The 19,594-nt window shown below is 44.8% G+C and overlaps 1 long non-coding RNA gene across 1 annotated transcript; it reads left to right on the top strand.

Moving 5' to 3' along the window:
- The first annotated feature begins 10,871 nt into the window (after positions 1-10,871).
- Positions 10,872-18,830, top strand: LOC120506881. Its single transcript, XR_005628622.1, has 6 exons — positions 10,872-11,401; positions 11,915-12,056; positions 14,279-14,341; positions 14,462-14,536; positions 17,262-17,307; positions 18,781-18,830. It is a non-coding gene; the product is annotated as an uncharacterized LOC120506881 (long non-coding RNA).
- The last annotated feature ends 764 nt before the right edge of the window (positions 18,831-19,594 follow it).

The raw sequence follows: 19,594 nt of genomic DNA, 5'->3' as shown, positions 1-19,594 counted from the left end.
TTACTGTAACTTTAACACACTGGTTTGGGGCATAGTTTCTGATTGCTGTAGAAAATGAAGATGTCTGCCACCCCACCTAGTGTGAACCTAGCAAGAAGCACCCTTTGTAGAAGAACTAGATTATGATGTTCTATATTTTCCTTAATATTTGTGTGATGATACTTAGTTTTAGTTAAAGATAATTTCTTTACCAAGGTATTCTTTGCTAAAAATTACTTCTATTTTACACTGCTTAAATAATAAAAAAATGTTTGCTTTAGAAGTAAATGAAGTAGATAAGATTAAGTGTGGCATCTTTAGAAGTCTGGTAGAGTAGGGGAGAGGAGGCTAAACACCAGTGTTCAGGTACACTTCTGCACTTATCAAGGATGAAAAGTTTGGCATATTTTGTCTTTGAAAACACTTTCTATAATGAGTTTCACCAAAGTAGTGGCATATAGTTCTATCTGAGCTAGTAGTCTTAGAAGTTGACAGAATGTAGGGATGCTGTTTGGCATGTGCTACTTGAGCAGGTAAAGCAGCCTTTGTCTGCCTGTGCCCTGTAGTCCTGGCGTGGAGTGTGGGCACAGCCTCACCCTCTGTGCTGTCTCTGGCTGGAAACCTCCTTCATCCATCTGGGTCCCTAGAGAGCAGAATTGTCTTGACCTTTCTTATCTCTTGCACCAAGTCAGTGATACTTGTTTATGGTCACGTTCATGTTAGGAATTGCATTTATAGGTCTGCAAGTTAAAGCTAGATGTGGAGTTTAGACAATTTTTTATCAACAGACTATCACCATTCTACCAGCACTGTCTGTGGGTTTTGGTATGTTTATGGGGGATGGCCTGATACTACTGGATGGCTCCTTGTTGTAGTTGCCTAGAGACAGTACAAACTTAACCATTATCAGTGTCAAAATAATGAGAGACATTGATAGAAGAGAGTACAAAGTGTAGTGTCAGAAATTACTCTTCCATGTTGGCATTCAGGTCTACCAGCAGAAGTAAAAAGAGACTTAGTCCAACTGTTTTCTTGGTGACCATGTGAAGTTCTCAAACAGCTAAAAGTAGAAAACTGACAGCCAATTCCTGTTGAGTTGAGCTCTAAAAATTAATGACAACTAATCAGTAACTCCCAAGGAAGGTGGGTTTTTTCACAAAGTAGCATAGCATATATTTGTCCTTAATTTCTGTCACAGTATTTTCAGTGTTTTCATCCTCAGCAATAGATAAGATTACTGCTTTGAAGAGTAAACTGGATAAAGTCAGAGGTGAGGTTCAAGGAAAAAAAATCAAGTAATGGCAGACCTCAAGACTGCATCATTTCAGCAACTTACCTGTAAATGAAGGTGTTTTCTCTGAAGTTCATGTATTTTTAAGCACCTTACACAGACAAGAGGCTAAGCAGAAATAAAAGGTTTGTGGGACCTTTTCAGAATGAATTCTGTAGATTTTCAGTTAGTTCACTGAGGGTGGCCTTTATTAAGCAGATGATTTATTAACTTGCTGAAGGTTAAGGATGTTCCCAGGTCCTCCTGCCATAGGTCAGTCATTGACCAAACAAGTGTTCAGTGTTGATTCTGGTTTGCTTTCATACTCATGTGAAAATGAAGCCCTATCTTTTGTATCCAGGTCTTAATATTATGACAAATATATCAGTCTGTACCTCCTGGAGTAGTGTTTCAAAGGGATTTGTTTTTAATTGAAGTCACTTCAGTAAAAAGGCAGGTTGAGTGAGCAGGAATATTATGGAAATGTGTTAATATATGATAAAGATACTGGGATCACTGTTTTAGAGTCTCACTGTGTTGTGTGTATTAGAAACCCACAATAAAATGTTAGTGTAATATTTATCTTGTTAGTTGTCTACACCTTTGCAATTATGATTTCCAGACAAGGTTTTCATGAGACTGAGACTACCTTGTGCAGTTCCGAGGTAGTGAAATGATGAGACAACTGCAGATCTCTCCTATCAACGTGCCTTTTCATAGAGCACAGCATTTTAAGGTCTTGATCTCAGATATTGGGTAAAACATTGTAAATTTGTGATGCAGGGAGTGCGGTTTATTTGTTAGCCTATCTGCTAACCACTGAAAGTTCAAACATTGCTACCAGTTCAGAAATGTTACTGCATGTTAATTGCTGTGGCAAACTCCATGTCCTGTTTTTAACATGGGTGCAATCTGGAGACCTTCACAAACGTACTACTCTAGTTCTCTGGATCATTTTCATGATCTTTCATGAAGAGTGGATCCAGCACTGCTGAGGGGGCCACAAGGCCATTACTTGCATGCCCTTGTGTGACTTTTCCCATATAACCTTAGTGATGAGACAATTTTGATTCTTTCTCTGAAAGGCAACGAATGAAGCAGGTCTTCAGCTTTGTTTCTGAGAGAAAATAGGAAATGTATACCAATGTGGACTGAAAGAAGATAAAGAATAACAATAATGTCAGAGCTTTGAACCCTGTCCTGAACAGATGACTGAAAATTACTCTGGACTTTATATGAGCCAAGAAGAGGAAATAACCCTAAACAAGAGCAGCACTGTCAAGCCCATACTGTGTTGACAAGAAGTTCATAAGAGACTGTAGGCTAGAATTTTAAGTGAAGAAGATTGAAATTATCTCACTCCTTGCAGAACTGGTTTACCATATCTCCCTGTTATCTTAAGCAAGCTTGTTAATTTCTCTGTTGGAAATTTTTCCCTTCTTCAGCTTAATTTGAATTTCTTGTTCTTTTATTCTAAGGTTCTGCCCTGCCCCGTTCTGTGCTGTCCTGCATTTCTTAGATGAATTCTCCCTTCATTAGGATGGTGAGGTGGCACAGGTCATTCTTGGTAGATCTAGACTTAAGGTCTAGATCAGGGTGATCAAATGTGACATTATTTAGAAAGCCTGTTTTAGCTACACGTGAGTCCAAGCAGATGGAAGAGAACTATTTCAATACTGAGGGCACAAATCTGATGTTTGGAATGCCTGGGTTTCAGATGCTTCTTTCATTGCTGATGATTTGTGCAGTTTTGGGCAAGTCCTCAGCAGCCAAATCCACAAAATACCACCATCACCTTAAGTGATGTGTCAAGATACAGAGCGTGGTCACTGAGGTTTCCATCAAAAGAATCTTTTTCATGGTCTTCCAGAAGACACACCACTGCCTTATCTTCTTTTGTCAGTTTCAAGCAACAGCATCATCCAGAAAGAAAACTCCTGGTACTCAGAGGCCATATACCTACCTGAGTGCAGAGGGGAAAGCACTGGTCAGTAAATCCCCATCCTGCCACCACAGCCACAGGAGCCAGCGGGGCAGCTTGGCTGCTGGGGTCCATCTCTCTCAGACGTTTCTCCCTGTCTTCACGTGCACAGGACGTGTGGCTGTAACTTTGCCTTTTGCATTCCCCAGCAACCATGATGAAAGCTACTCTTTTTACTCAAGTACCTTTGGTACTCTTGCTCTGAATCTTTGTCCCTTGGTTTCCTGTCAGTGAAATGAGGTTAACAGGAGAACCCCAGTAGAGTGTAAGCTGTGGATGGCCACATTTGAGTTTGTAGAGTGCTCAAGCAGTACAATGCTGAGTGCACTCCAGTACCATCACAATGTCCAAGATCTCACGATCTTGAATGTACTTAAGAATAAAGCATGAGAGCAAAACAAAATACCTTTGACCTCTTACTTAGTCCAACCCATGATACAGTTTCCAGAATCCCGTAGGCCAGCTGAGTCCTAGTCTCAGACCAGATCACCTCAGAGCGTACCCATCAGTAGTGCTGTCTCAAGGGAGGGTCATCTCAAGAAACAATGGGCACAAGTTACTCCTGGGAAGATTCTGGTTGGGCACAATAAATTTTTTTTATAAGGAGGACAGCGGCCATTGGAATAGCCTCCCCAGAGGAATGGTGGATTCTCCAGTTTTGGAAGCTAAGGTTCAGCTGGACAGCGTACTAGCCCATGTCTAGACCTTGCTTTTACCAAGAAAGGGTGGACTAGATGGTCCTTGCAATCCCTTTCAACCTGGTATTCTATGATTGTGTTTATAACAATCTGAGTCCCACAGGGGATGGATGGAGCTGCATTCCCATTTTTCACAGCTGGCAAGTCCAAGGAGAGGCAAAGGGACAGAGATGCAGTTGCAGGAAACAGTGCTGCTTTGTCTCTTCACCAGTGAAATGTAGAAGTGGGAGCACTGACAGCACTTGAGACCTGGGAGGACAAGAAAAAAATGGGATTATATTGGAAACCTGATTGGCAGAAGTGAGATCTGCTCTGCAATCATGCGAGATTCACGTTGTTCAATTCTCAGCATAACACACAACTTTTGAAAGTGAAATGCCTTGAAATAATTAACTTTGAAGCAAGAACAACAGTTTTTGCAGCTTGTAGTTGTGAATGGTTACATTCAGGATGGAAATTTTTCAGTGAGCTTTCAATTTGCTTTGGAAGGAGAGAGATCAATGGCATTTGTGAGAGACAGCTTTGGGTTTCTCAAGAAAGAACCAGGGTTAGCAGGTAGATATAAATCAAAATCATTTCATGAGCTACATCACTAACCTCAGCAAAACCCAACATTAACCACTTTATCCCTGGTCACAGTCAAGCACAAGACAGCTAGCAACCAAACACTTTTGTCCAACAGCAGTGTAGTGGAAGGTGGAGAATTTACCTCCTCAGTCAAGACTCTCCCAAAATTTTATCTTGGTGAAGTAAACAACTGTGCTTTACTAGTTGTCATGTGCCTCACAATGATAATAATAAATTATATTTATGAAGTAGGACTTTTCACCTGCTGCAGATTTGTCTTCAGACTTCCCTGTGTAAAGGAACCTTGAAATAAATTATTTCCACTCTGGCAAGCACCTGGTTTTAAACAAAGGTGAAGTCAATGAATGAAATAGTCAAAACACCTGACTCCTTTTAGGAGGGAGGGAAGCAGTAAATAATGTTGCCTTAGAGCAATTTCTCCCTTGTCATGCCTTTCCTCTTGCAGTTTGCTGTCACTGCTCACTGTGAGCCAGACTGTACGTGGAAGAATCCTTCAGACGAGTCAGTGGGGCTGCTCATGTGAGTAATTTGCAAAGCACTCAATCAGGGCAGTCAAGCCCTGTGATATTAGACTCAATTTGGCTATAAATCCCCCAAGCAAGGCCTTTTTATTCTCGTCAGTAAAACAGTGATGCAATTCTGGTGCAGTGCTTTTTCTGGTTTTTTTTTTCCTCCCCACAACTTCTCATTTCTTCTCACCTTTTTCTTCACACACACAGAGAGCACTAAGAGACTCAGAGAAGCAGCAGCTTTGACAAGCAATGCTGACATGCCTCCCTGCTCTGAGCAATTCCTTTGGGCGATTTAGCAATGTCACTCTGGCTCTCAGCATTTCTTTCAAGTCAGAAGCCTCACTGCTTATAACAGCTTGGGAAAGGGAGAGCCCAGGTGCAAAGGCAGGAAAAAAGTTCTGTCAGAGGCTGGCAGCAACAGGAGAGTCTGGTTGTGCCGGTGAGTCAGCCGAGCAGCTCGCTCCACTTGCTTATTCCAGCCACATACAGGCAAGTGCAGGCAGGGAAAATTCCTAGCTTTGATTGTGAGGAAAGGGCCTGCTTATGCCACCACAATAAACTCTGTTTTCCCAGAATGAAATCTCACCAGGCGTAATTGCCAAGATCCTGGGACGAAATACTTCTGCTTAACCCCTGACACATCTTGTTCTTTTCACTGGGAGAAAAGTAGTCGTTTATGGTTTGGTGTTTTGTTTTTTTGGTGGTTTTTTTTTTTTTTTTTTTTTTTTTTTTAATTCAATTACCAGCTTTGATGTGTCTAAAATGGGAACAATGGCAGAGAATACAATATCTCCTGTCTGCACTGCTACCTATATACTTGCATATAAATAGCACTTTTGTTTCATGGGTTGGAGTATAGGCTGCAGAGACATACTGACAGTGCAGCAGCTCTTTTCCTTTGTAGTGGATCTAATAGGCCTGCAGTATGAAACACGCTACTTATGCTTTGCTTTTAGGCTGAAACTCACTCTGTGCAGAGGTCTAGCGGAGGGCAGAGGCCCCACTTAAATCCTGCTGAGCCTTCAGAAAGGCTTTCCACGTTCCCCTACTGTAGGTATAAGGATTCAGACAGTTTTGCATTCTTTTCATGGGTAAAGGCATGTAAATAATACCTTTATGACTCAGGTATGTCTTGAAATATGCAACCTGATGGCAGAGAGTTCTGCTTTATTGTGCAGATATTTGTTCTGAACCACATGGCTTGTAAGTCATGAAATATTAATGGCCATGCAAATCTTCTCTTCTGTATCACAAGCTTTTCTGTGTTCCTGACCCCTGGCTCCTTTAATCATCTCCTGGGTGTGTGGTCTGTTACTATTCTGAGATATCTTGTGAACAGGGGAAAGTAATTACTTGATCCTTGCCTGCTGCAAGAATCTTTTTGAAAAGAAAATTGATAACTTCAGAGACACTTCCTCCTTGCATTAAAATCACCCCCACCTGCTTGCTTCACAGGATTTCTCTTTTGGTGGCCTGAATGCAGACCTGCAGTGTTCAGCACTATTTTCATGACTATAAAACAGCATTCTTGGATCTCCTAAGTTGTCACCTGCTCCTCCACAGATTAATTACAATTTTTGGTCAGATGTTTTCTTCCCTTCTCTCTCTCTCTCTCTGCTGTTTTTTTCAGTAGGCATCCTTATAAATAGTCTGGTTTATTGTAGCTTGTTACAGGAAAGCCCAGTGATCTTTCAATGAGCAGCTGTAGTGCCTGTTGTTTATAGGGTTATCTTCGCCATCTTCCTAATAATTGGAGGCTGAATTAATCAATCCCTGATTTTCTTTTTTTTTTTTAAGAACAAGGGCATGTATTTTTGGAAGAAGTCTCCTTTTATTTCTCCACCTGTTTTCTAACATCCCAAATACTAAGAATAAGGGCATTACCAATGTGGGGCAATATGGAAATGCTCCTTAGCTCCCTGTCAAACATGGGGAGGTCGGTGGTTTGGTGCCATGCAGGTCTGAGAACAAAAAGAGAAGGAGATGTACGAGCAATATGCCTGGGAAAGAGAAAACTGATCATGAAAATTCATTTCCCATATGGGAGCTATTTTAGTAAACCAGTGTGATGAAAGTACAGACATGAGTAGGTATTTGTACAAATGAGCTCACAGTGACTGCCAAGTGCATGCTGTAACACAGAGGCAATAATTACCACACAGTTTAATACAAGGTTAACCAATGTTGACCTACACATTTCTGATTTCTGGAGCAATTTTGCCCAAGTTGTAAGAGTCAGCAATGCAGCACCAAAGCCACTGCTACTGAAATGGTGGGTTTATACAGATAAGGAGGTGGGGAAGACTAGCTAAGGTCAAAACATTCATTATCAGAGCAGAGATAAAGGAGCTGAGATACCTCAGGTGTTTCTAATGTGCCACTTTGCAAAACCTGGGATGACACATAAGAACCTTTCTGGGGCTCTGCTGTTCAGTCCTCAGCGTGTGTTCCTTCTGAGGATCAGGTGCCAGCCTGGGAGGAATCCACACCCTGGGTTTTAAGAGGTGCAAATAAAACCCACCTCACCCTTGATTTCATACAGCAGCAGGTGCCTGTGTGACTTTGAGGACATAGATGTCTGTCTTTCTCACTGAGCTTTCTTTCCTCTGAAATGACCTCAGTGACTTCTGGGCCCTGTGAGGAGGGCAGACCCATAGCTTGGCTCACACAAGTGGCTGCTGTGAAGCAGAGTTGTTTGGTGGCTTTAAGCCTGGCAGCCTCCAGCCTGGGGAGCACCCACACAGCGACTGTTCCCCCTGCAGGGAGCACCAGCTCCTGCTCACGGTGGTGGAAAGCTGATGTGCCACCAGCCTGTGGCTGCTGTGGGAGTCCTGGAGAAAGCAGATGGAGCAGAGAAGCCAGAGCATCCTTCCTGGCCCATCTGCAGCACCGTGGTCCCCCAAAATTTGGGTGATTCATACAAGCCTAAATGATGGTAATGAGCTGCTGCAAGTCTGGCTGCCCTGTAGTCTGCAAAGGTGACAATTGCTAACTCAGGTTTTGGAAGGAGGTGAGCTCTGATCAGCTGACAGGAGCAGTGAGTAATCCTCATCTACCTGGCCTTGTATCCAAGCTGTGAGTCATTCTATGAGCAATACCAAAAGTGCTGACCTGCCCATCTCATGCTTCCTCACTTGAGACTCCCAGCTAACCTGCAGCCTTGGTGTGCCTCGGGGCTGCCTTTTGGGCAGAGGGGAGCCTGGGACACTGCTTTTAATGCAGACTTTACCAGTGGAATAAAGGCTGTTGTAGGATGTATGTGTGCCGAAACAGTTGGAATAAGTAACTAGGAAGCTTTCAGTGGATTTTCTGTATATGGCATCCCTGCTAAAACTGCAGAATTGGTTTTGGTTTAAAGAACATTTTCTTACCTGTTGCCATGAAGATTTCAGTTGCACTTCCCTCTCTCTTGTGCACACCAATGTGGCCAGCTACACCTGGACCAGTGTGCAATGACTGGGCAGAGGAGCACATAGGATTATTGCTGGCTTAGTCCATGTCTGTGTTCCTGGGAACTGCATGAACAGCCTCTCCTGTCCTCCCTGCTCTGCAGTGTGCCCACACTACAGGGTAGGATGCTGCCCATCCTACTTCTTCAAAAGTCTGCTCCTTTGAGTGGAAAGTCCTCCATGTCCTTGCTTGGCTTTAAGCTCCACATGTGGTACTGGTGTGTTGGGATGGTGAAAACTGTTTGCCTCTGGTTTTGACTGCAAGGCATGGGCTGGCTTGGCTGCATGCAAAAACTGCACTAGTGAGCGTTTTCAGCAGCTTCCCCTAGGTGCATGGCACTATTTAAAGTGAAAGGACTTTGATTTGGAAGAGGCAAGGATGAAGATGAAGGCTAATAATGGAAGTTTATAAATGCAGCTGACATCTTAGCACTCTGTGCCTTCCATGCTGTCCTTCATGTACTCTCCTGGTGCTCTCTCCTCTTTTAATGCTGTGTTGTTTTTCACCCTGTGAGCAAAGTGCTGCTGAGAGTAACTGGGGTAGCTGTGTTTGATCCTTTTACATGCCTATGGATATAGAGGGGGCTGTTATTTAACACTGAAATGTGTGAAATGATCCATGAAACCTCCAGGGTGAACTGTGCTAAGGGGCAGACTTTTATAATCTGTGGATTATACTCTACAATACATGTATATATATATTATAGAGTATATATTTATAGGTCATGACTAATATGGAAACCCCTCTTGTAGCTGATAGCTTCTAGTAGAGACCCATCCACATAACATTCCTATGTGGGTGGGTGGCTGTTGGCACCAGCAGTGGGATGACTGACTTTAGTTCTGATCTGGGCTTCTCAGCTAGGCTCCAGCTCCTCGTCAGCTGCAGGACGTGGGCAGCAGTCAGGGCAGTCAGCCTCGATTATAGGAAAAGTCTGATACAAACAAGAACTTTTCTCCTCCTCTCTTATCTGCTTGGGCTCTCCATGTAGGTGGCTTGGTTGGATGTGAAGCCTTCAGACAACAAAACCTGTGTGAGGTGAATGTGACTCACACTGAAGGTCTCTCAAAGCCCACAGCAGGTGAGGTAGATGGTGAGATGCTGAGTCCTGTTCCACAGCCTTGAAAAGGGACCATCCCTCCTCTTCTGCTTCTGAAGCTTCTCTGTCCCTCCTGCCTCTGCTTTGCCAAGTGAAAGTCCATCTGGGAGGTGTCCAACAATGGACACACAGCCAGCTGGTTTACACTGAAACCTCGTGTATTTCACAGATAGGCTGAGCTTCTCCAATGGAGCTCACTCATTGCCCTTCAGATCCCTGGGGGGTCTCCCCAGAACAGGGGAGCCTGTTCTGCCCTTCAGAACAGGGGGAACTCCTCTGCCCCAAAATCTTCATCAAAAAGCACTTGCTCAGAGGTAGCAAAAGGCAAAACAGAGTGACTTCCACAGCTGAACTCATATTCACAGAATTATTTCAAGCAGCCTGTACATTCCTTCTACTTATAATTTATTATTAACAGTCTGAGAGGAAGAAAAATAATTCATTAAACAATCAGTAAGACATTCATAAGACATTATTGAGATCAGGTCTCAGGGAAACACATGAGCCTTCACAAATATTAAGTTTTATCTACTCTGTTAAGTCATTTTACATAGGAAAGTGAAACTTAATCCAGCTGCTCTGTCTCTGTAGCTACTGCTCAAGGGGAAACAAATTCAGATCCACCATAATCTGACTAATAGGTTCAATATCAGCTCCCTCTTATCAGGGGGAAAGGAGCAGTTTCATCTCAGTTTCTGCAGTCTGCCCCATGCTTATCTATTCCCTGGTGGCCAGATATCAGAGCAGACCAGTGAGAGGAGTCCCCTTCTGGGGGCTGGAAATTAAAATGCCTTGCTGTGAGACCTTCTCCCTTGCTGCAGGCACTTAGCAGGTGCTTTCTTTTCCAGATGGGAGTGGCTCATTCTTGAGAGAAAGAGTTTGAGAAAGTGCAATTTCTCCCATAGCTCATATCCGTGTTCTTATTTTGACCAGCATGGAAGCAGTAAGGCACTGCTTGGTCAAACAGCCACTCAGGAAGCACCCGTTCTCCCTCCACCAAGGGACATCTGGTACACTTGCCTCTAACCAATGATGGATGATTTGCTTTTGTTGAGAAGCTGAAGCTCACCCACATCCTCAGTTCTCACCCCCATACATTGCTTTCTGAGCCTCTACCATTTGCTTGTGCTGTGCAGTGATGATCCTGTATGGGAAATGACTTTAAAAACATCATAAAGACATTTCTGGGAGCAGCAGAGTCTTCAAAGGAAAATTCTTGGGAAGCTGGAAATATGGTGGGAGGGAAAATATAATCTTTCTCTCATTTCAGATGAACTTCTGCCTTCCTTGAAATTCCTGTGAATTTCAAAGCCTTTGATAGTCATGAAACATCAGAGGATCCTTTATGCTAAGCAAAACGTGTGTGAAAGCAGTGCTGCTTCTGATCCCGCCAGGAGCTGCTGCACACCCCGTTCCTCTTCCTTATGTTTGTCTTCCCCCAGCTGATGCAGTCAATTTGCATTTGTCTGGGTGGCCGTGGCTGTGCCCTTACTCTGCTCTGGTGGATGACAGCAGACCAAAACCCATTATAGGACTTGCCTGCATGGCCAGTGGCCACCCCAGCCCGGATGATCCACAGGGATGGCTGCACTCCAAGCCCCGGGATGCCCTGCCTGCAGCAGAGCACACAACTCACTTTGGTTTTGTCCCAGCCTCCCTTTACAGGATCAGGCAGCGAGGCCATGGCACAGGGATTTCCTGGAAGAGCTCTGATGGCACCAGGCACAGGTGGCAGATTTATAGGCAGACACAAATCACTGTGAATGCAGGTCACTGGAAAGGACAGCACAACCACCCGAGCTGGGCAGCCTATCCTTGGAACAGGTACAGCCTGGGTACAGCCACTGGGGCTGGGTGGGGAATTTCTTCCATGTAGCACATCCAGCCACAGGAGACTATGCAGGGCATGCCACAGAAATTACAAGAGCTGCAGAGCTGGAATATGATCCCCAAAAGCCACTCCTGAAGAGGAGCACAGATGTCTGTGAGTAGGTACAGGCCTCGCTTCCCGCACCTCACTTCCCAGCTGCTTCCAGCAGCACTCATGGGTGCTGTATCATCCACTCCTTCCTGAAATGAGGCTGCCAGAGAACAGCATCTGGTCAAGCAAAGGGGGAGAGAGAAGACCATGGAGCAGAATTCCAAGGATAAAGCAATTTACCTGTTTTTCTATCTGGGTAATGGTTATCCAGTGAACACTGATGCATTCTTGTCTTCTTCACTCAGTGGAGGGAGGCTGCCAGGGCTGCTGGGCAGCAGCAGGTCCAGGCTGGTCCCATGGGGCACCCCTTCTCCAGCTGGCTGTGACGTGCCCCTCCTCATGCTTCCCTTCCCTAGGTGCCAGCCAAGTGGAGAAGCTGCAGCATAAAGGGGCAGGACATGGCATGGGCACCCCCAGGGGAACAGTCCAGGGAAGCTGAGTTGGGAGAAGACAGTGAGAGCAGTGAGGAGCCCTCCTGCCACCACAAGCAGGCTGCAGGTGAGCGACAATGTGCAACGTAAGAGCACAGCTCTGCAGCAGTCATTGTTTGCTCATTGTGGAGCCCCTGTCAGGTGAGATTTGCCTCACCTCTCACAACTGAGGGCTCATTTGTGTTTGACCTGCCCAGGTTACATTCACCTCCAGGTGTATCTGGGCCATGTGGATTTGAGAGCCCACACAAAAGGGCTGTCCTTGCTTCTCTCTCGTCTGTCACTGCATCTGTTTCCTGGCGTTCCTGAGACTTCCCATCCCAATTTACTTCCCCTTTTGCTGCTGCTTTGCACCATATTGCTTTTCAGGATCCTATTTGCCCTCTGCCTTGCTCCAGCATGCTCCCTGCCTGTAGCTGTAGGTTTTGTCTCCAACAGGTAACTTCATTACTCTTAAGCTGGAGAAGTAGTGGACTATTTTTGGAGTAATGTCATGTGTTCCACAGCAAGTGAAGCTTATGCTTTCTGCTGGAGCAGCGTTGAGAAGAAAATTCCTCTTGATGTGAACCAAATGTAGTTTTTGAACATGGGATTGGCACAAAGTACACAGGCAGTGACTTTCTACAAGGATTAACTGAGCTGAGGAGTAGAACAAGTTGAACTTTTTCTTTTTTTCTTAAGCTACCTTGGCTGAGTTTTGCCTTTGAACAAGGGTGGTTAAGTGTTGGGCAGGTGTGGGACACAGCTATGTAAGCAGACACAGGTATGTAGGCAGAGCTGTGAAGCACGTCATGAAGAGTCAAAGGCCTTGATGGCTTTTCGTTAAGATATGCCACAGAAGGACGATGTTATGACTGGAGTTACATGGACCAAGGTGAGCATGTAACTGAGGCAGAAGGCTGCAAATAAAGCCAACAGCATTGTTCTGTTCTTCACATGACTAATGAAGCATCACTTCGTAATGCTGATTGTCACTGCCAAACACAAATTTAAGCACAGCTCCTGTTCCCCCCCTGCAGTGTTTATCACACTGGTCCCCTTCAAAATGCACTCACTTCTGCAGAGCCTGCAGACATAATTTAATGATTAGCCAAGGGCCATGCTGAGGACGAAAGAAGCTATCACCTCAAATTACTCCCCACCCCTTCTGTGGACAACATGCAATGATTTTTGACTGAACTCTGTTTGAAACCCAGTGTACTGATTTCAACCCAGAGAAGAGAAAGAGTACAGCTACACATGCAGCCACAGCAGTAGAGCTGCCTTGACAATCATGCTGCTTGTTACTGAAAGTTCTACTAAATATGATTTTTTAGTCTGCGATAGAAGTGTCCAGTATCTGAGGCAAGTGCACAGGTGTGGCAAGAAGAAGGAAAATTATGCTGAAACCTGGCAGTATAGCACAGTGGTTAGGAACACAAATCCTCTACAGGATGAGCAATTCAGGAACGTTTTACTGTAAATGAAGAAACGAAAAATTGTGGGCTAGACAGAAAGTGTCCAAGAAAAATTAGAGGGCTGGATTATCACCAGAAAGTTAGAGGGCCGTATGAAGTTTAACAAACATAAGTGGTGGATTCTGCATCTGGGATGGGGCAAACTTGGATGTATGCACAGAATGGGAAATGAGAGTCTGGAGAGCAGTGCTGTGGAAAGAGACCCAGAGGTCAATGGCAAGTTGAACCTGACTCAGCAGTGCCCTGGCAGCCAGGAGGGCCAACCCTGTCCTGGGAGCATCAGGCACAGCATCACCAGCCAGGCAAGGGAGGGGATTGTCCTGCTCTGCTCTGAGCTGGGGCAGCCTCACCTCGAGTGCTGGGGGCAGCTTTGGGATGCACAATGTAAAAATGACATTAAATTATTAGAGAGTGTCCAAAGAAGGACTACGAGGATGGTGAAGGGCCTTGAGGAGCAGCTGAGGTCGCTTGCTCTGTTCAGCCTGGAGGAGACTGAGGGGAGACCTCACTGCAGCTACAGCTTCCTTGTGAGGGGAACAGGAGGGGCAGGCAATGATCTCTGCTCTGTGGTGAGCAGGGACAGGACCTGAGGGAATGGCCTGAAGTTGTGTCAGGGGAGGTTTAGGCTGGATATCAGGAAAAGGTTCTTCACCCAGATGGTGACCTGGCATTGGAACAGGTTCCCCAGGGCAGTGGTCACAGCACCAGCCTGACAGAGTTCAAGAAGTATTTGGACAACACTGTTAGATATGTTGTGGAATTCAAAAGCACATGGAGCTAACATGTCTGGGCACCCATTAAACTGGTATAAATAATATTTTTACTTTTGTAGGGCAAAGTAATGCATGACTGCTGCTTGAAAGAAGAGCTGGTTGAAGATTGCATCCATACTGCAGTAAGTTTTAGGGGGATTTTTTCCTTGCTAGACAAAACACAGGTTTTCAAGTCTTCTTACAGGAGAGAGATGTGCATTGTCAAAGTCAAGTTCATTTTGATTTGCACTTTTTCTCTACAGATGCAACAGAGGAAACATCATCTTATCATGAGGCCTGATGGATATCTTTCATCTCTGACAAGGAAATGGATGCAGGTGATCTGCTCTCTTCCTCCCCCAAAAAAATTTAATCAGAAAGAATCTGTCTGATTTCTAGTGCAGCCAGAAAAGATCAGATGAGCATTCCCTTCACTGAAAACTTAAGCAACTTCTATTCAGCCAGTAAAAAGAAGTGATTCTCCCTCTAGATTTCCAGGAAATGACCAAATCTGATAGGTGGCATTTGGAGGAAGTGTTGGGATTTGTCTGTTTTTAAAATCCCTGTATAATATTTATTATGTACATGCTTCGTAATCCCATAGTAAATAACCATAAATTCCCCATTTCACAAAGTTAACAGCCCATGTGCTTTCTTGCACACAGAAGAATTGATCAAGGTGCAGCCTGAGGACTTTGGAAAGGTCATTTTCAAGACTAGAGAGAGATTGAAAATGTTGCTACTAATCAAAGAAGGGCTATTTAATGTCTTTTTGACAAGAAATGCAAATAACATTAGTTCCACTACCACCCCTCTGGCCTAGAAGTGCTGTTAAGACAGTTCTTGTACTTGAATATAAATATTATCCACCGCAGTGTCCTCTGTTGTCCTGGCTGGATTGTGCAGTGTTTAGTGGTGCAAAATTCCCACTAGTGCTGGGGATCACATCACCACTGCAAGTGTTGCCTTTTTGCACGTGTGCTTCTTTCCTGGGAAGCCAGCTGGAGCAACTGCAGGCCTTAGTTACACCTCCTCCTTCCTCCTCCCTGTGTTTTCCAGCAAGCTTACATTACCTGCAGCCTCTGGATATATCTCCCTCCCTGCTGTCCTGTAAGATCAACAGACATCCCCACCTTCCCCATACCAGTCCCCTTCCTCTGAATGCTTACATACGTGGCAGCTCGGCACTGCTGGTGGGATTTCAAAGCCCAGCCCAGGCTCAAGTGCCAGATTTGGGCTAAGCAGCTGCTATGTACTGTCACGTCTGCACATGACGATGATTTGTGCAGCCCATTGCTGAGCCAGTTAGAGCCATTTGTTTAAAAAATAAAGAGACAGATAAATTCAACTCTTCCCCTTCTCCTAGCAAGCTGATATCATGTGCCTGTCTTAAAAATGGCTTGCTCCAGAATGCATTAGAGCTAAATTATCATTTATGTTTGTCACAGGGATTGCTAATGTGTAATGAGATTTTAGAGTTAATGTTTTGTACAAAGCACTTAGCAGAGCTGGGATGAAATTGGTTCAGGATTCTGATGTGGTGTTTTAATTAAAGATATTTTCCAATCAGGGCCAAGCAAACGACTTGTCAGAAGGTTTTGTACCCATCAGCCAATATACCAGTGCAATGTTGGTCTCGCTTTCTGCCTCCGGATTTTCTTCAGGGAATTAGAGGAGAGAGCCTCTCCAAATCTCACACAGAAGAACCTTTCTTAGCTGCAATCCTTATAGGGGAAGAAATACGTATTTGATTCTCTAAAATCTTTCACCTGGGTGTCAGTGGTCTGGTTCATTGCAGCGTGACACCAGCCTTAGGCTGCCTTGATTTTGTTGAACTTGTAGCTGCAGGCTGGTGCAGTGCACTCACACAGACTGAGAGCAGTGGGAAGCCCAGTGCTGTGGGGTGCATCCTGAGGTTTTGTCTGCTCTAGCAGCAGACAGTCAGTCTTGAGCTCTGACTGCAGTTCCTTGTCTCCTCTGCTGTTGGGAATGATTGCCAGGGGGGAAGCAGGAAAAGAAGAGGAAGGATTTCCAAAAATTGTACTTGGTAAAACCAGCATAATAATGAGTGAGGTGTCTCTGGCTGAAACAGGCTTCAGATGTATGATTCAATGTAAACATCAAATGCATGTTAATAGACACAACTTTTATTGATTTCTGGATAATAAGGGTAATTATTACCAAATTATCACTTTTTTATTCTTAGCTACCTCTGGCCCATGCAGGGAACTTCAATCACCATCAGGCCTTAGGCTGGGATATCTGCTTGAAACAAAATCACAAAACTAACCAGACAAAAAGTGCAGCTCTCGGGGCTGATGACAGACACAGGCAATGCAAATCTCTGGCACAAAACCAGCTGCCATTGTCAGCATTTGCTTTGCCCATCCTCCAGCCATGAGAAACTCATCTGTGTAGAGCTGTGGAAGGAGGCTGAGGGAATGCAGGGAAGTGGCTCCTGCTGGGAAGGGGCAAGAGGGAGGAGTTTCCCTACTCAGTGCTCCTCACACTTAAACCTTCTTCCTTTCTGTTCCATCTCGACAGCTGTGACTGAGAGTCCCCTTTTCCCTGCACTCCCTGGGTTTTGCCCCACTCCCCCCTCCCCAGGGAAGGATGGACAGTGGCCCCACAGCCAGGGGCAGCTCTTCTGGAGGCTGAGTCAGCTCCATGGATACAGGACAGCACTGCTGGAGACCCACCCTGCGGGGGTGTGCAGCTGTGACACCACAGCATCATTAACTTGGATAATAGGACTGAGCCACAGCAAACCACCCTGGATTTGTATAGCTCCATGCCGTGTTTGTTTTTGCAGTGTTTCTGACATAAACCCCTTTAGAGCTGCTTAGCTGAGAACCTTTTGGTAGTATGCATTGCATCCTGCTTGCTATGATAATAGAAAAAAAATCCTTCTTTATACGCTCATGATTTCAAGTACATTTGGTTGGTTGGTTTGTTCGCTTGTTTTTCGAAAAAGAGCAAGAAGAAAGCTTTCATTTTGTAGACAGTTCTGATGCTTTAACATATACAAATGCATGAGGGTTTTTTTGTATTTCTCTTTTTCAGGTTTGCCCATCTGCAGGTTCCATGACTGTTTGGAAACAGACAAGCAGTAAGTAGGGATTTTAATCCCAAAAGCAAATTGTAATCTGTTCATTAGGTGAATTCCTTAGCTCAGTATAGGAATTTGCCTGAGTGGTGTAAAAGGGAGCTATTGACTAGAATAGAGAGAAGAAGGTGACTTTTGCAGAAAAACAAATCTCATATTCTTACCTCTACTGTACAGAGAATACACAAATGCTGGATATTTTATTGTTACATTTTCTTTGCGTAAGCCTTACATCACAGGATTTCAGAAAATAACAAAGACAGAAGGAGACCAAGGTAGGTATTCAGGTCAGCCCCTCCTCAGTGAAATAGCATCCTACTCCATAGACAGAACACATGCTGCAGCTTCACTGTGCACCTCTTGGCCAGCTGTGTGGGTGCTTTATCCCTGAGAACACTGACACCCACTTAAAGAGTGGCATCGACCTTTTCAGAGACAGTGAGGTACAGACACGTATGGGACATCTTTTCCTGCCAACCCCAAACATTCCAAAGGCATGAGTCAGAGCTCCCTGTCTCATAAATTATAAGACTAGATGAAAAAAATGTTAATGAAAACACCAAATAAATGTGTTGATGTCCTTCTCTGCCATGAATTTTATGGAGTCTATGGATTGGAGCCCTCAGAGGTCACTCAGGTTAAATTTTAAGTCTTTTGTTCTCTATAAGTGATAGAAAATTCTGCTGATTCATTCAATTACAGGACTAAGTTACAGACACTGGGGAATTATGGTGAACTCTGTAAGAGAAGCACCTTTGTGGTGAACTGTCTGTTGCAAATCTCTGCCAACTTGTGCTGAACTGTATGAATTAAATTCTGCAAAAAGCGCTAGGAGATACAGAGAGCTGGACTCAAATCCACAGGGATGGTGCTAAAGCTTCTGAGTTTCCTGCTCACTGCTGCCAGGATGCTGAACCACTTCACAGGTGTAAGTCTCTGTTGTCAGAGATCCCCTACCCAGAATTGTGGGGTAGAGAGGAAGAGGAGGTCTGGGTAGAGATCCAGATAATGAGCCATGAAGGGACTCCCTGTTCTTTTTAGCATCTGGGAAGAAAGAGTATACTCAGTAGGAACAGACCACTCCAATGGAAAGGCTGAGGTAGTATTTACAGGATTGTTGTGGTAATGCAGGTAATGCATGGGAAAAACCCACACCTCTTTCATGTGGAAAAATGAGAGTGAGTGAGTGAGTGAGTGAGTGAGTGAGTGAGTGAGTGAGTGAGTTTTCTGGTGAAAGGCCAGATTTTAGCACAGGGTGATGGCACCATCAGGCACACTGTGGTGTTGAGCAATGGAGCAGGGGTTTAGGCACATCTCAGTGCTGCAAGCACTGCCTTCACAATGGCTTTAGGCACCAGCACTACCACTACAGATTAAAGTTTTTGCAGCAGCCCCAGCACTCAGGTGATCAGGCTTGGTGTTTTTGAGAGGAATGATTTCATAGCAATGTGTGGGGGTGTGTGTCTTATTTTACAGTCATGCTTTCATCCAGGAAGGTCAGTTCTCCTCTCCTCCTGCTGTCTGCTCCTGAGAGACCTGTCCCTGCCAACACGCCTTTGACACAATTAGCTCTGGTGTGAGTGAGGCACCAGCAGCAGCACGGAGGTGAGTAAAGCTGTGGGTCTAGAGGTGCTCAGGAGCCACTCTCTGAGCATGGCCTCCCACTGTCTGCAGTGGTGTCCCTGTGCTTCCTGTGGTGTTGAAGCAGGAGAGGTTGAGAGGGATGTAGCAGGGACAGCTGAGTGCAGGGATTGTCCTTCCCAAGCACAAGGAGAGGCTGAACATGAGGATGTGCTCCAGGCACATGTGTGCACATGGACCTTGAGCTTACTCCTGAGGAGGTGATTTCAGAGAGCAGCTTAAGGTGAGGATATTAGGCACTTACTGAGTGTGAAATATGGATTAAATTTTCAGTGAGAACCTGCTGCATACTCAAGACTACTTGAAATCAGGCCATTTTTTAAGCTGTGAGGTAGCCAAGCCACATTGCTGAGTTTTGGTTCTGCTGGACCCATTCAGGCAAGGAAGTTAAATTGTGTGTCCTCTTTTGAGCATCTTACCTCATGAAGCCTCTGTTCCCAAGGGCTCATGTCTATTTTGACTTTATGTTCATAGTCTTCATTTGTTGCTCACTCCTATAAGGTGATGCTCTTCTTTCTTCTGCACTGGCTTTTTTTGTTCCAAAAGGCCTCAGTTTGAGATGTCTCTTTTTCATCTGCAGAGACAGGGCTTTCAGACCCTCCAGGTGTCTGGCCTTGAATCCTGTCATATGTTAGGGGTGCCAGCGCTG

Source organism: Passer montanus, unplaced genomic scaffold, assembly GCF_014805655.1.
Source record: "Passer montanus isolate IOZ18808 unplaced genomic scaffold, ASM1480565v1 scaffold40, whole genome shotgun sequence".
Lineage (NCBI taxonomy): Eukaryota > Metazoa > Chordata > Aves > Passeriformes > Passeridae > Passer > Passer montanus.
The sequence above is the reverse complement of the archived record's forward strand: the minus strand, read 5'-3'. Positions and strand labels throughout refer to the sequence as shown.